Here is a 17,326-nt window from a genome sequence, read left to right as displayed (position 1 = left end):
ACTGATTTACAGTAGCTGAGGATCTGGCCATTATTTGCTACAGATGCAACAGAAGTCGCCAGTTATCTCCTTTTCTTGGTATAAAGAGAAACCGCAGTGTCTTAGAGCCAGACTGTCCCCCATGCAGAAATAACCCACAGTATTTTTCCCTTGAAAGTGCACGGCTTGTTCTTCTCTATGTGGAATAAGGGAGGAGTTTGGCCAGTCAAATCAGCAGAACTCTTAAACTATGCTCATATCTCAGGTGATTGGTGGACACCAAGGCCATCCACATGGCCAACAAATACCATGAACACAGGGCACAATCACAGGGGCTTTGATGCTCAGTGCTTGATAATATTTTTGTAAATACCTGTGCAATCTTTCCTACATGCTCAGGACTGGTCAGACATGTGTAATATACATTGATAGATGTACATTAGCAAATTGCATCCTGATGAGGGCCAGGTGCCCAGTGCCACAGTTATTTCAGATATCTTTTAAAGAGTGATCAGACACACCTGATTTCATTTCCAGTGATGTTGGAGATGGCAGAGATGAAGGGTAATGAGGGGAAGATGAAGATTTACAGCTTTACAGATCCAGAAATTACCATTATAACTACAGAAGTTACCACCCACTCAGGGATGAAATGTTAGTACTCAAGTGTCCTCTCTTCTCAAAAGAGAAGCTATGTGCTCAGGATGCACACAGGATGTGGAGGAGGCCAATGGCCGGACACTGAAATCATGGCATGATCTTGGATATCTATCCCACGCAGTCATGAATGCTGCCTTTACACCACATGCAGCGATCATATCCGTGTTTCTTATTTCTATACTGTTGTCTTCTTAGTCTCCTCAGAGGGATGTAAGTATATGTCATCTACAATGTCCAATACATATGGTAAGTTTTCTGGGGCATAGAATTCGTATTCTGTAAGCAAGCTTGTCTGATTTGTAACCCTGTGGATCATAGCATTTTGAAATCCTCCAGGCATAGAGGCAACAGAGTGGTTGATGACGATTGAGTGCACTATGAACTTTGAAGGAACCCTGTATCCTATCAAGGAGCCGAGTGCTGTCCTGACTCTTGGACACAGATGACGTGGCTCTGCTAGGTCATTCTAAATGCTCCATCAGTTCCTCTGAAGGACCTGTGCATCAGTGAGGTGAAAGAAGGTCTTCTGAGTCTCTTAGATGCTGTAAGAAGGATAATGGCATCTCTTTTTCTATGTTTCTTCTCCCCCTTGCCCATTGCTTCCTTTCTCTCACTTGCCCCATTATGTACAACTCCACGCTGGTCAGAGCCTGTAGTGCAGCCTCTTCCCAAATGCTGTACCCAACCCCACAATGACTCCTTTCCCCCAAACTTTAGTATATGTATCCCCTAATCCTTACCCCTCCTTGCCATCCCCTAATCCTGAATCTCTACAAACTTTCATTAATCAATATTGTGTGCCTCCTGCTCTATTCCTGGCTCTCGTTTGTCTGAAATGCACCTATAGGCTTTACATTACGTGCTGCCTGTTTTTAAGGCTACAAAGCGGCAAGTGAGGGGCTTCTGAACATAGGAGCTTCCATACTAGGTCAGACCATGGTCCATTTTGCCCAGTATCCCATCTCCGATAGTGGCCCATGCCAGAGATTCAGGGTAGTGTACAAAACAGGGCAACTACGGAGTGATTCACCCACCTTCCACTTCTGGCTCAAGGTTTAGGGTTGCTTTGAGCATGGGGTTACATCCCTGATCATCTTGGCTAATAGCAATTGATGGACCTATCCTCCATGAACCTAGCTAATATTTTTAACTCCGTTATATTTCTGGCCGTCGCAATATCCCATGGCAATGAGTTCCACAGGTTAGCTGTTCACAGTGGGAAAATATGCTTCTTATTTATATTAAACCTGCCGTCTATTAATTTAAATCATGTGACCTCTCGTTTTTGCATTTGTGTGAAAGGAAAAACATTTCTGTATTCTCTTTTTTCAGACCATTCATGATATTATAGATCTCTATTGTATCCCCCTTCATCATCTGTTTATAAACTGAACAGCCCAAATCTTTTTAGCCTTTCCACATATGTAAGCTGTTCCACACCCTTGATCATCTTTGTTGCCTTTCTCCAAACCTTTTCCAGTTCCACTATATCCTTTTAAAAATGGGGCAACTCTAACTGGACACCATCTTCAAGGTGTGGCCGTACCATTGATTTAGAGGGTGGCATTATGATAGTTTATGTCTTATATCCCTTTCCTAATAGTTCCTAAGATTCTGTTAGCATTTTTGACCGCTCTCCTGCATTGAGGGGAAGTTTTCAGAGAACCATCAACAATCACTCCAAGATCTTTCTTGGGTGGTAACAGCTCCTTTAGGTCCCATCATTATATATGAATAGTTTATGATTATTTTTTCCAATGTTACTCCGGGGTGGGTTGTATGTGCCTGCGCGCCCATAGAAAACACCCCCCCTCCCCCCAAAGTCCTGTGCTTCCCTGCAGAAAATGGCAGGGAAGCAAAGAGAAACGGCGTGGAGGCTGGGGGGCCAGGACCGGCTCTAGGCACCAGCAAAGCAAGCCGGGTGCTTGGGGCGGCACATTTCTAGGGGCGGCACTCCGGCGCCGGCCAGGGCCGCCCCCGGGAATGCGCCTCCGCCTGCTCCCCTGAGGGCGCCGCCGCTCGGCTTCTCCCCCCCTCCCTCCCTCCCTGGGCTTGCCCCGCGCCAAACAGCTGTTTGGCGCGGGGCAAGCCCAGGGAGGGAGGGAGGGGGGGAGAAGCCGAGCGGCGGCGCGCTCGGGGGTGGAGCGGAGGGGGGCGGGGGCGGGGAGCGGTTCCTCTACCCCCCCCTCCCCCCCCGTACTCGCCTGAGAGGCAGCGGGGAGACGCAGAGAGGCGGCGTGTTCAAGGGAGCAGAGGTGAGCGGGGGGGGGAGGGGGGATGCGGCACGCCCGAGGGAAGGAGGCGGGGCCGGCGATCTGGGGAAGGGCTTGGGCGGGGGCACGGAAAAAAAAGCGGGGGCGGCCAAAACCTTTTTTTTTTTTTTTTTTTTTTGCTTGGGGCCGCAAAACTCCTCGAGCCGGCCCTGGGGGGAGGGGGGGGCAAGCACGGGTGCAGTTTTTTTTGGGGGGGGGGCACACAGGGTTATGTGCCGTGGCCCTGCCCCTCTGCAAGCGCAGAGCCGGCCAGCTGGAGGAGGCTGTGTCTCAGCTCCCCTGACTCTGCTGCTGAGCACCACCTCCTGGATCCTAGTGCCAGTCGGGCCCCCCCCCCCTGCCCTGTGCGGGGAGCCTTCCTGTTTTCTGGGCAACCCTGAGTGCCTGCAGTGGGGCTGGGTAAAGGAGGGTGGGGGAAATGGAGGAGGAGGGGGTTGGGGGAAGAGGCAGTGGGGAAGGAAGGGGCTGGAATAGGGCAAGGGGAGGGGAATGTGGGAATCAGGGGAGGGGAGGATGGGGGAAGAAAAGGGGATGGGGGGAAGCGGGAGCCCGGCATGCGACATCCCCTCCGCAGCAGCTGGGCCTCGCCTTTTAAGCAGGCCTATAGAACCCTCACCCTGACAAGCCCTACCCCCCTACGCTGGACCCCTCCGATGAGCCCCCCAGACCCCCACCCCACTGATCGCCATCCAGCTGCACCTAGAGTTCCACACCATTCATCCCCACTCCCCTGGCACTTTACAGCCTCACTGAGCCCCACACACCCAGACCCCGCCACCCCCGTTGAGCCCCAGCCACCTTCACCTGGATCCCCTGCAGAGTCCCATTGCCCCTGCACCCAGAACCCCCAAACGAGCCCCTGTGTATCCAGATCTCCCACTCAGCCACCCGCACCCAGATTCCCCCCCACAGAAACCTCTCACCCCACACCAAGCCCCTCCACACTTGGATCCTGCTGGGCTGAGCCTGCCCACCCACACCTGGCGCAGAGGGGCAGGGCCCCGGGTGTTTCTGGAGCAGATCCAGCCCTTGCACTGTGTCAGGGTCAGGTGTAGCCTCACTGCCGAGTCACTATACCGGGGAATGTTGAGGCTTCAGGGTGATCGCCCACCTCAATGCAGCCAGTGGCCCGTGCTCCCCATGCCCATGTGGGAGCCACATTTATTTATTGACAAATACAATTTGCAGAATTTTAAAATATTGTGAACATAATTTTTTAATTTTTTGACACACAATTTTTATTTTATTTATTTTATTTTTTTTTGGCACAGAATTCCCTCAGGAGTACAACATGCACTACTTTGCTCTTATCGATGCTGAATTTCAGCTGCCATTTTGTTACCCGGTCACCCAGTTTTGTGAGATCCCTCTAATTTCTCACAGTCCACTTTGGTCTTAACTATCTTAAATAATTTTGTATCATCTGCAGACTTTGCCACCTCACTGTTCACTCCCTTTTCCAGATCATTAATGGATATATCAAACAGCACAGCTCCCAGTACACAGATTCTTGGGGGACCCTGCCATTCACCTTTCTCCTTAACCTGCATTTTCTGGTCCATTCATGCCTCTGGTACAATGAACTTATGAGAACCTTAAGAGAACTTCTTAAAATGGTAGTCAAGCATACGTTTCCCAAAGCACATTCCTACAGCCCCACTCGTCCCCTCCCTCCCCCCCACTTTTGTGTATATCAAGCTATTGGGCACTCAGATGACTTTGACATGGCCAAATACCCACCTAGAAATTCTCTGGAGTACCTAGCTCCCACTTCCACCCTAGCCAGATACCCAAATAGCTATTTGTGCCCTCCTTTGAACATTTTATCCGAAAAACACAAACACATTCACCAATTCCAGCCATTACTCTGTATACCTGCACCTGGGATAAAATGTAATGCCCTATAGCATGCAGAGGACGGAAGAGATTTATCAATATTGATTTTGAGGCTTGCAGGCTCCAGCAATTAATATTATAAACTTGTCACCAGACAACGTGTTGTTGCAGAATTCTTCCACAAGTACTTCTTGTGTCCTTTGAACAAAATGTGTTTAGGAGGGGTGGAAGTTAACTATATATGAGATACTTTAAAATTATATGCTTAAATATTCACACACTATGTTTTCCTATTTATTTTTTTTTAGTTTATACTGGATTTTTTTTCTGGGTGATGGAGTATGGAGATTTGTAACAATGAGTGTTCTCTCTTTGAATCTCGCATTTAAACCTTTGCAGCGTGAATCTCCACTGCCTTGAGACTTGTGCAGTCTTTTACGTAATAGCACTTTACAGTGGTTTTGTACAACAGGAAATGACTACACAAGATGGAAGGCTGTGGAAAGCAAGCCCCTGAGGATGTCACAAGCTTTGGGGCCTAATTCTGATCTCACTTGCACAGGTGTAACTTCTCTGACTTCTTTGGAAAATCTCCTGATTTATACTTGAGATGAGAATCAAAAGCCTGATCCATGTTCCACTGAAAGAAATGGAAAGACCTCCATTGACTTCAAAGGGCTTTGAACCAGGCCCATATTGAATCTCTTGCAGTATAAAGATAATAGCAAAAAGAATATAAAATTGTTTGGCCATAAGTCAATGTACCGAAAGTTACTACCTAGATCTTATTGTCAATTAAAGTTTCAAATGAAATATGGCAGAGCTCTGCTTATTGCAAAGAGCATTTAATTTAGAAAAAAAAAAAAGACTTTCTATTGATTTTTGCTGAATATGTGGCAAAATGCAGACAAAAGCAGGTTTATGTTTTTGAGAATTCCTATCAGACATATTAGCTATAGTTTGTCTTTTAATTTATCTGTGTTTTGTATGGTTTTAAGATTATTGGCAAGGAGACCACTGTTGTATAATAAAACAGAATGAGATCTAACCTATGAATCTTTAATTCAAGGATATATTTTGAATCCGACACTTGAAAATGGATAGCTTTTCAGTTAGAAAGCGAGAAGATTAAATATCTATTCACTTTTTTTATTATTGAGTTTAAGTGTCTTTATGATTTTGATGCTATAACGATTATGCTGTCAGGGGGAAAAAATGGCTAGTTCATCTCTGGTGAACTGGTTCACTTCTCTCCTAAATGACACTTACTGTAGAGTTCTCATTTCAGGAGGAAAAAAAGTTTTATGCTTGGATTAGCACTTAAAAAGAACTTTGCAACTTATAAAATAGTCATAAAAAGAATGAATCTAATATTTTGTGACACAAGTACCTTCATCATTTTCAGCACATTATTATGATTCATTTCCTCTTCACTGTCAGTACAGTGCTCCACCTGCAGCACTTTTGCCGTGGCTTGATGAGGCTGCGTGTACAAATCAGAGCTGTGCAAAACTCACTGTCAGATCAGGCTGATGACTTTCACAGAACTGCAGTACAAGAAAGGTCGGGATTTGGGGTCTGATTCTTATGTAGACTCAGGGTAAGTCTCCACTGGAAAAAAAAAAAAATAACAACCAACAACAACCACCTGTGGCAGTGAGTCTCAGAGCCTGGGTCAACTGCCTAGGGCTTATGCTACGGGGCTAAAAATAGCAGCATAGCTGTTCCGGCTCAGCCTGAGCAGGAAAGTCTATGCTGCTGTGTTTAGCCCCACAGTGCAAGCCCGAGTCAGTTGACCAGGGCTCTGGGACTCGCTGCCCCCATTTATTTTTTTGCAGTGAAGACATACCTTAAGATACTCGGCTTCTGCTATGGTGCTAAAAATAGCTGTGTAGACATTCTAGCATGGGCTGGAGCTCAGGCTCTAAAGCATGGAGAAGGAGGCGGGACATAGCTAGAACATCTACAATGTTGTTTTTAATGTTGTAGCGTAAGCCTGAGTCTGTCGACTGGGGCACTGAGACTTACTTCCTTGAGTTTTGGGTTTGTTTTTTGCCAAGCAGACATGCCTTAAAGCCCCCTTTGCGCTATTCTCACAGCATGCAGAGGTAGGGCTTTACAGTGGATGTGGAAAAAGGCTCCTTTACACTGTCAGGGCAGTGTAGAGAGGCTTTAGTGTAAATGAGAATGAGGCCCTTCTATTTTAAATGTTTGAAGTGACAGAAGAATAGTTGTTTACACCATTATAAATCAGAAGTAACTCTATTGAGATCAATGGGGGTTCAGTGATGTAAAACCAGTGATAGAGAGAGGAGAATCAATCCAAACACATCTATTGCTAGTTTCTCTGCTGGTGAACAGTCCGTTTTTATTCTGGAATAGGGTAGGAGGAGTGTAGCTGCTGGGTTAACAATGGTTTCAAAAGGATAAAACCATTGTCTGGTCTTTTTGAAATCTAGTCCAGAAGATGTACTCTCATATTTTCTCTTTATTAAAAGAATTTCAGAAGCAATAGCAATCACATTGTTTGTGGAGATGGGAAATTACATATAGATCTACTCCAAATTTTGGGCAGAAGGTTATAATTTCCCCAACCACACACTGCAAATAGACTATGGATCAGATCCTTAGTTGGCATAAACTGGCACAACTCTACTCACTTCCAGCTGAGGATCAGGCCTTATACTATTTTCTCCAGATGCTTCTGTTTTCTGTGCTATTATATATCAGCGCACAGAACATAATAGGCCTGATTTTAGTTTGTTCAGTGTTAATGACAAAATATATTTAGTCCCAGAAGGATTAGCTTTCTTTCAGTAAATGCTGGTATACATCGAGTTACTGCACACACAAACTGATCAAAAGTTAATTCTATTCAGAAAAATCAGTCTATAGATGGGAAAGTAATAAATAAATAAATGCTCCTTGAGAACTTATTAGAGTCCCATGTTAATGTGCTTAAACCATGTTGTAATGCCAGTGTTAGTGGAACTTGAGCACGATACCATGTATTGTCTGATCCGCCAGTGATGTCATGCAACTGTGCGACGTTAAAATAGATAAAAATCAGAAGAAGGCTTAAAAGAAAACATTGATATTATCCGTCATTAAAAAAATAAAAATTGAATCCTGCCAAGCCTATACATCTTTAGGACATACCTAAAAAGACTCTGCAATGTTTATTTGTCTTCGTGATTTTCCAAAGTAATGTTAAAGTACTTTTGGACTCGTATTAAGTGGACTTTCTGAGCCGGAATGGTGCGGAGATTAAAATGCTTTTCAGCCTTCTTAACACAGCCCGTCAAATGCAAACACAAGCTTGCTTTTCTGTAAACAAACTGTCATCCTGTTTTATGATGATACCTCCATGTATTGTCAGAAAAAAATTACAATAATGTAAGTTGTACTGCTATCTGTTTACAGTTGTCAGGAGCTTGCTTCTGAAGAGATCCAGATATGAATTGTGCAGATTTGCTGGGTGGAACAAAACAGCATAACAAAAAGGAAGAGCTTTTTACCAGTAATGGTGTTTTTCATTATCCTTCTCTTGAGCTAGCCAGAATCGTGTCAATCTACCATAAGCAGAAGCTTGTGTCATTCATAAGTGTATATGACCTAGTCTCAGCAGAGGGTACCATCACAAGGTGCTCTGCTCACTGCTGGAGCACCTCCTTCTGGCCATATCTGGGGGTTAGCTCTGCCAGTCTGATGTCCCTTTCTGCAGTGGCTCATTTCATCTCTCTCTCTCTCTCTCTCTCTCTCTCTCTCTCTCTCTCTCTGTCTTTGGACTTGACTGCTTCCACTTAGTCACTAGGCCCTCCGAGTTCAGCCAGATCACTATAGCTTTCCCCTTCTGGGGGTGGTGCATGTATCAAAGTCTCTCAGGATCCACTGTCCAGGCAGTCTTCCCTTTCATCGCTCCTTAATGTTGCCACTTCCTCAGTGGCTGGTAGGGGAACCCAGGCCCATGCTTTATATTGGGTTCTATCCCAGGGACCCTACAACAAGCAATCAAGGTCTGAACGGTCCTAAACCGCAGTACTCTATCCTGGGATGCTTCCTACCCTGTCTTCTCTCACCCTGAGAGCAACTGCAGCCTCATTCTCAGCAGGCCTCTTCTACTCTCTCCTACTGGGCTTTATACAGGCCTGCCTGTTTCTGTCCATCCGCACTTCATCTCTAATAAGTCCTCCTTGATCCCTATCTCCTCCAGGTGCATGCTAGGCAGTTAATTGGCCCATCTGGCCACCTTAACCCCATCAGGCCTTGTATGCAGTAGACACCCCATCATAGGTACCTTTAATAATTTAGACAATGAACAGTGCATGCTAATCTAAAAAGGAAATGCTAATTCATGAGAGACACATTAGTCCTTATCAAAAAGCCCTAATTGCATTCACAGAAATGGAATCACCCCCAATGAATTATCTGCCAGTTGGAAGGGAGTGGTGTAGAATTGAACCTTTCCATCCCACATTTTCCAGCAGCATTTGAAAATGGGAAATTGCTCTGGTGTGTTTGAAAGGGGAGCTGCTCGAAAATCCTGTATTGCAGCTGTTCTATGCACCTAACTCCCAATAAATTCAAAGGGAGATCTACATATGAAAGGACTATAGAATTAGGACTGTAGAATAAGAGTTATGCTTGTGGTCTTGGAAACAAAAATTTGTTCCTGTGGTTTCTGAAACAGGAGTTCAAGGAATTATGAAGAGATTGCTACTCTGAGAGTGCGAGAAAAAGGAAGGAATGGAGGAAATAAAAGGGATGAAAGGAGGAGCTGGAAGAGAATGGAGATGTGAGAGTGAGTGACAGAGATGAGGGAAGAAAAAGTGAAGAGAAAAGAGAAAATATTTAAGAAAAACAGGAATAATAAAGAAAAAAGTTTAGGAGTACCCTGAATCATCGGGTTACAGTATATTTCCATCAGAGTTCTAGTGCCTATATAAATTACTTAGGCTTTGCTCTTGTAGCTTGTGATGTCATCAGAAATCCTAGATTAATTATAGCCCTGTAATTAACAGTTGCATGTTACTAATTGATCATAATTCTTGATGAGTTTCCTGTTTATTCTACCAGAAACTAGCAAATTAAGGTTACCCTGTAAACAGTTCAAAAAAACCAAAACCCATAAATTTTGGTGGTAGACAGGAATCCTTCTTTAAGTACCATGCAATCCTGTTGAGATTAATGGGCAAAATTCATCCCCAGTGTAACTCAGATGAGGTCATTGGAGTTACACCAGAATGAACTTGGCCCAGAGGAATGGTAGGGTAAGATTCGGTCCATATTACATTGGGTAAACTTTGCCACACATTTTTTTCATTGCGTTTCAATCCTCCTTATTAAATCCCTCTCTTATTTCAGTGCTGGGCTCTTATTTGTGCAGAGGTTGACAATTGTCTCAAGTTATATGGGGATTTTTACTTCAGGAAAGGGGGTCAACTTGTATGGTGACATAAGTGATGGTCTAAGTTACTTGACTGATGTAAATTGAGTAGTAAATGGTTGCATATGGTAAAGTACTGTAATATACTCTGCTTTAACATTAAGTGGGTGTGCATAATGAATATACGTGCTATGGTGGTAGGATGAAATGAGTATTGCAGCAAATAGACAGGGGGTATAAGATAAAGCAGGTCATCCGCCTATAATTTAACTTGCACACAAACCATCCCAGGCACTCCCACTGAATGCCAAATCAATGTAAGTTTATCACTGAATAACATATCAGTCCAAGCTACATGACTAGCACCTTCTAACTTCCTATTTCTTGAAGTCCAAAATTTTGGAATGGCATCAACCTCATTCACAGAATACAGGCATTAAAATTAAAATTAGAGAATAATTATCTAAAAAAATTAGGAAAGTTTCAATGGTTCTCAATAAATTAATAGTTGATTTTTTTTAAAAAAAAAAAAAAAACCTATACTTCTTTCAAGAAAATATGTTTATGAAGATTTCACATTGCTTTCAAAATGCTGCAGGCTAATATCAGGCATAGCTCCCTTGACTTCAATAGACTTCTGCTGAGTTATAGCAGCTGCGGATATAGCTAAAAATATTCTGACCTCCACATTATTCCTCAGTTAACCTCCACAAAAAAGGAAAGAAAAGACAAAGGAAATATAAATATGTTCAAGGAGAAATACCTGAAGGACCCCCTGCTACTCAACCAAGTGCTCTCCAAAAGAGCACCTATTGCCCAACTGACAGGTGTTTTGAGTGTCTCAACTGCCTGACTTCTGCCATAATCCCAACTATACATACCAGAATACTAGACACTCAACCAAAAGCTCCTCCAAGAGTCTGAATTGCCTGACTGGCATTTTTCCTGCAACCTGGGGACTCCACAGAGGGCATCTCAGTGACGTGCCATCTTCCTAACCAGACTGTGGTGTCTAATTCAGTCTCATTGACTGACATCCCATTATATGGTGCTGGCTGCCCAGCGTGACGGGGGTCAAACACTAGCTCTAACAAAGAGCAGAAAATGTTAAGAATACTCACCTCTTCTATGGCTTTTCCACTCAAGGCAATGGGTAAAACTTTCAGAAGTGCCTTAGATGCCTACATCCCATTGATAGTCAATAGGGCTTAAGCTCCTTGAAAATTGTACCAGGTCTCTTCAAAAGAAGTAATTGAATATTTTTGCAAGGTCTTTGCGTTGATGTTGTCAATAATGTATGATGTGGGCTCAAGCGGCCGTGTTTTGGATTGGGACTTCAAACAACCCAAAGCCTGAGGGTGTTTAGATCTGGGGTCTCTATTTCAATCTCTTGTAGAAACTAGCTGTGAAACTGAAACTCCAATTTGGTTTGCCCATATTTCCAATTAAGGCCTAGCTAAAAAGTATGACATTCATGAGACATTTTGCAGTATTTTTAATAAGAAATTTAACTGGCTTTAAAAATGATACAAAATAAAGCTGCTGCCTTTCCTTTCCAGAGATAGTGTATGCTAATGTGTTTAATCTTGAAGTTTCACAAGGATAAGGGGGGGGAGGATAGGGTGGTCTGCCAAAATGTTAATGTTTCCATATGAAGCAAAAGCAACATAGAATCTGCACTCAACCTTTGCATACATTAAAAATGTTGTATCTCAACAATGTGTTTATTAATTGGAGTTAAATTTTTCTTTAACAATGCATTTCATTTGTGTGACACTCTAACACAAGACAGGAACAACACCTTTTGGCCCATTTATTCCATCTAAATTAAAACAATAACAATCCCTCTCAAGTTCTACTTCTTGTCTTCTTTTTGAATTGACACTGTTTCTACCACCAAAGTTGCACAAAAAATGCTTTCTAAGTCATTTATACTAACCTATACAAAGCGAGCAAAAGAACTCGGACTAAAAGGTTTTGGAGTAATATAGCCATATAAATGCTCCATTCTTTCTAAATTAAAGCATATCTGTAACAGACTTGGCTGGTGACATTAAGTGGTGCATGCTAGAACTAAGCTATCAAAGTCTTCACAGTAACTCTGCTACAATTTTTTTCCACAAGTAAAGTATTATTTATCTCCCATTCTAGACCATTAAAGAAGTTCTTGTTGAATAAGAGCAGATCTAATGTGGATGCCTGTGGAAGTCTAAACATCTCCCTCTCACTTGATGCATTGTCACTTATTAACATTAGTTTCTAGTCCAATAGCCAGTTTTCATTCCATGTGAGAGTGCTCATCTCCAAGCCAATTTGAATTACTTTTGAAAATAATTCTTTTGGTGAAAGTCTATCAAATGCTTTACTAAATATTCAGTAGGTATTACATCTATTGCATTTCCTTTGTACTTTAATTTATTTATCAGATTAAAGTCTGATGTAAACCAGCAATTCTCCTGGATTGCAAAGTTTTTGCTAAAAGTAAAAAAGCAACACAAAAACATTGCTTCCCTAATACGGATATTACTTCTGTAGCTCATGGTTTTAAATAAAAAACATACTTTCTTATGTATGTACACATACCACCCACACATCCAGATTAGGCATTAAACAACTCAAAATCTATCAAGAGCTACTGCACAATGGTATGCAAATACTGCAATAATTGCCTCTTTTCAGAATAGAAAAGGTACATTAGAAACCATACCATAATAGTAAAACTGGGGCTAGGGGTAAAGCCTGCTGTGACAACTCTATACCCCTATTCTAGATTTACGGACCTTTTACCAGTGGAGCAGTGCAAAGAGCCAAGAGCGTGGGCCGGGATCTGGCCCCGAGAATATGGAATTGACTTTTTTTTTATGTTGCATTAAAATTGTTTTTGTGTTAACTGAGGAATAATGGGATTCCACAGGAAATAGACAATGTAACTCCTTGATCACAGATACTTTGATAAATCACCATGGACCATGCCTTATTTCACTCTACAGCCAAAAGCTGTTGAATGCCCATAATTAATAAGCTGGCTGGAAACATTTATAGTAAAGTTTATAGGAGACAGTGCAATTTTTCAAGAGCTGTTAAAATTATTTCAGTGCCCATTAGACATTGAACTTCTTTGCAACTCCTTGTCATATGGAGTGATACATTGATTCAATAAAACTCTGTCAAGTCAATTCTCTCTCTTCCAGCAGGATGTACTAAACTATCTGTATTTAATTGGGATTGGTGGTGAACCATGATATCCAGCAATTATAGTGCTCTGATTTATTTGCAACATTTTCCAAAGTGTTTCACTCAAGTTATATCTTGGCATAATAACCTGAAGAAAGTAAAAGCACCCAGACAAAAATTGGTATGTGTTAGATACCCATGGGCTGGATGTCAGAGAAGGATAACCACGTGCAAAACCTCTACAGCTACCTTAAGTAAAAGTGTATCTTAAAAGCTGACTTTGATGACCTGTAAAATGGGGCTAATGGTACTTAAGGCATATGTATATGAAAAGTTAGTGTGTGACAATCTGGGATGTAAAGCTACTGCCTTCTAGCATGCCGTGCATTATTTGGCCCTGAGGACCTTGGTACCACACACTAATAGTTCCGTAGGGTGCTTTGCAGACTGCTGCTTGAAACAGGACTAGGGAACTTTTAGTGTGCAGCAGCAGGGTCCACATAGCCAGTTTGTGCATGGCCCACTGCCTGTTACAGTATAGACTTACACCCAGCTCTATATAAATGTACTGAGGCAAGGCACCTTCTCCATCTCAGCTCTTTCCTCTCTGGCAGTAGCGGGCCTGAAATAAATCAGTCCCACTCTGGACAGTGTTTATTTTCCCCTCTTGGGGTTTATTTCTTAATGTTTTCCAGTTAGGCCTTCAGGTTCCCTACTTTTGACCCTTTGACCCTCATGCCTGTCTCTGTTTTTTTTTCTTCTGTTGTCCCCTGTATTTACTTGAGTCCGGGGCTCAGGTGGCTCCTCCCCTTAGGCAGGGGAAGGGCCTTAGCGATGGGCGGGTTAGCACCTGCCCTCTTCCCAGAACCCAATAGGACCACTCTCTTACAGCTGTCCAGCCTGACTTTGTGACAAAACCTTTAGCTACCTATTAAGGAGGCTTATTTCATTAATATTTGTAAAGCAACTTGAAATCCTTAGATGAACTAACAGTAAATACAAATTATTTATTTATCTATTTATAAAAAAAATCCCTGTATGTTGTTCCCCTTCCCCTAACTTTTTTTCTGCTTGTCTGTCTGTATCCACAGACTGCAAACTCATGGGAGTGAGGACTATCCCATCTTAAATATCTGGCAAGCATCTAGCACATTGTTGGTGATAGCATAAATAATTAATTAATGCTAATTTAGAGCTAAGGGCCAAATTTAGCCCTGCTGAAAAAGAGCACTGCTCTATAACCTTCCACAGAGTCATGCCTAGTCACACCAGGTGATAATTTGGGCCTATTTAGGAGTATTAACCTTAAAGTAACCTGTTTTCTTCAAAACACTCACATTAATTATTTTTTTCTGATTCAGGTTAAGCTCAGCAGGAGTTGAAAAACTGGAACCCAAACCAACATTTTTTGTCTTCGAAGAGGGCCCACGGGCAGGAATGCAACATGCATTTCCAGGGAGGGCACAAGGAGTCTTGTTGTCATTCTCAGTAAGGGAAAGAAGAACTTTGTACCTGGTGATGATGGGCAACTACTCCTCCATATCTAGGGCCATCACCTGTGGAGTCCCACAAGGTTCAGTCCTCTCCTATTCAGAATCTGTGTGAATCATTGGTAGATAGCACAGGATACTGTGGCCTGAAGTGCCAGCTATAGGCAGATAACGCAGCCCTACGTTTAATTAATATCCAACACTAAGGGCAAAATCTTTTGGTGCCTACAAGTTCTTAGCACCTGGATGAAGAATAGCTAGTAGAAAATGAATGCAGTGAAGACAGGAGTTATGCTGATGGGGAGTGGAAAATGCATTGAATAACTCACCACATCCCTGATGGCCCCACTATATGTACCTTTCACTGATCAAGATAATTCATAGTCATGGAGTCCTTTTGTTCTCTTCATTTCTTCTAGATGCCCAAATAAAAACAGCCGCTTAAAACACCTGCCTCCAACATCAGCTAGAAGATTGTATGTTATCCTATCAGATTCTGATCTGGGCACAGTGATTCACATGTTTGTGTCCTCTTGGCTTGATTATTATTTATTATTACACCTATGAATGAAGCTACCAGTGAAGCTATCTATTGTCTACAGCCAAGCACTACGATATAACCGCATTTGCTCCAACCCCTCAGACAGAGACAAACACCTACAAGATCTCTATCATGCATTCCTACAACTACAATACCCACCTGCTGAAGTGAAGAAACAGATTGACAGAGCCAGAAGAGTACCCAGAAGTCACCTACTACAGGATAGGCCCAACAAAGAAAACAACAGAATGCCACTAGCCATCACCTTCAGCCCCCAACTAAAACCTCTCCAACGCATCATCAGGGATCTACAACCTATCCTGAAGGACGACCCATCACTCTCACAGATCTTGGGAGACAGACCAGTCCTTGCTTACAGACAGCCCCCCAATCTGAAGCAAATACTCACCAGCAACCACACACACACAACAGAACCACTAACCCAGGAACCTATCCTTGCAACAAAGCCCGTTGCCAACTCTGTCCACATATCTATTCAGGGGATACCATCATAGGGCCTAATCACATCAGACACACTATCAGAGGCTCGTTCACCTGTGCATCTACCAATGTGATATATGCCATCATGTGCCAGCAATGCCCCTCTGCCATGTACATTGGCCAAACTGGACAGTCTCTACGTAAAAGAATGAATGGACACAAATCAGACGTCAAGAATTATAACATTCAAAAACCAGTTGGAGAACACTTCAATCTCTCTGGTCACTCAATCACAGACCTAAGAGTGGCTATACTTCAACAAAAAAGCTTCAAAAACAGACTCCAACGAGAGACTGCTGAATTGGAATTAATTTGCAAACTGGATACAATTAACTTTAGGCTTGAATAGAGACTGGGAATGGATGAGTCATTACACAAAGTAAAACTATTTCCCCATGTTATTTCTCCCCCCCCACCGTTCCTCTGATATTCTTGTTAACTGCTGGAATTAGCCTACCTTGCTTGTCACCATGAAAGGTTTTCCTCCTTTCCCCCCCCCCCCCCCGCTGCTGGTGATGGCTTATCTTAAGTGATCACTCTCCTTACAGTGTGTATGATAAACCCATTGTTTCATGTTCTCTGTGTGTGTATATAAATCTCTCCTCTGTTTTTTCCACCAAATGCATCCGATGCAAGTGAGCTGTAGCTCACGAAAGCTTATGCTCTAATAAATTTGTTAGTCTCTAAGGTGCCACAAGTACTCCTTTTCTTTTTGCGAATACAGACTAACACGGCTGCTACTCTGAAAACTACCAGTGTTGATGCCAATAGTTACTGAATGTGCACTAGAACTGATAGAAAAAATTCTGCCAATTTCTTTTAACAGAAGAACAATTTTTATAAAAACTTTTTTGGGGGGTGACTTTCTTTCTCCCCACCCCAGGAAAAGAAACATTTCACAATGAACTCTAACTCGCACATCTGGGATGAGCAGGTACAAAAGTTTCAGCTGCTTATTTTCAAATTTGGTCATGGTTTGCTCTCTGTGTGCTTAGTCTATTCTGGTCTGGGAATAATATTCAGTGTGAGGTATAGTGTTGAAATGAGTTCAGACACTTGAAAGAGCTGATTTTAGGTTAGTGACTTTTTCTGCTATATCTGGACTATGGACACTAGAGCAAAGAGTCTGGAATGCTGAAAATGTTTGAGAAGGGATAGAGTTTTGACATTGAATTTCATTGTTATATGTTTCCAAATATAGTGGTTAAGGTGTTTTTACTCATATGTTGTTTGATCTTTCTGATTATATGTCTGTATCTATATGCTTCACTATATAGATATACATAATTGGCCAACGGAAGGGAATCTATACTCAACTAGAGGGCATTTGTCTGCTTAATTAAACAAAAGCCAATTAACTATTTTACTGAAAACTGCAAAACTAGAAAAGCTTGATTGCCACTAAAAATAGGTTACTGGCTGATTTGCTTCTGATGTCACACTACCACTAGGGAACTTCTGGGTCCTATGGAGGGGAAAATATTTT

General features: G+C 42.5%; 1 long non-coding RNA gene across 1 annotated transcript; it reads left to right on the top strand.

Annotated features, from left to right (window-relative positions):
• The first annotated feature begins 646 nt into the window (after positions 1 to 646).
• LOC122459435 lies at positions 647 to 15,505 on the top strand. The gene is made up of 3 exons (XR_006280142.1): positions 647 to 885; positions 14,670 to 14,796; positions 15,218 to 15,505. It is a non-coding gene; the product is annotated as an uncharacterized LOC122459435 (long non-coding RNA).
• Positions 15,506 to 17,326: the final 1,821 nt, after the last annotated feature.

Source organism: Dermochelys coriacea, chromosome 3 (genome assembly GCF_009764565.3).
Source record: "Dermochelys coriacea isolate rDerCor1 chromosome 3, rDerCor1.pri.v4, whole genome shotgun sequence".
NCBI classification, from domain to species: domain Eukaryota; kingdom Metazoa; phylum Chordata; order Testudines; family Dermochelyidae; genus Dermochelys; species Dermochelys coriacea.
This window is presented reverse-complemented; position numbering and strand designations above follow the sequence as displayed.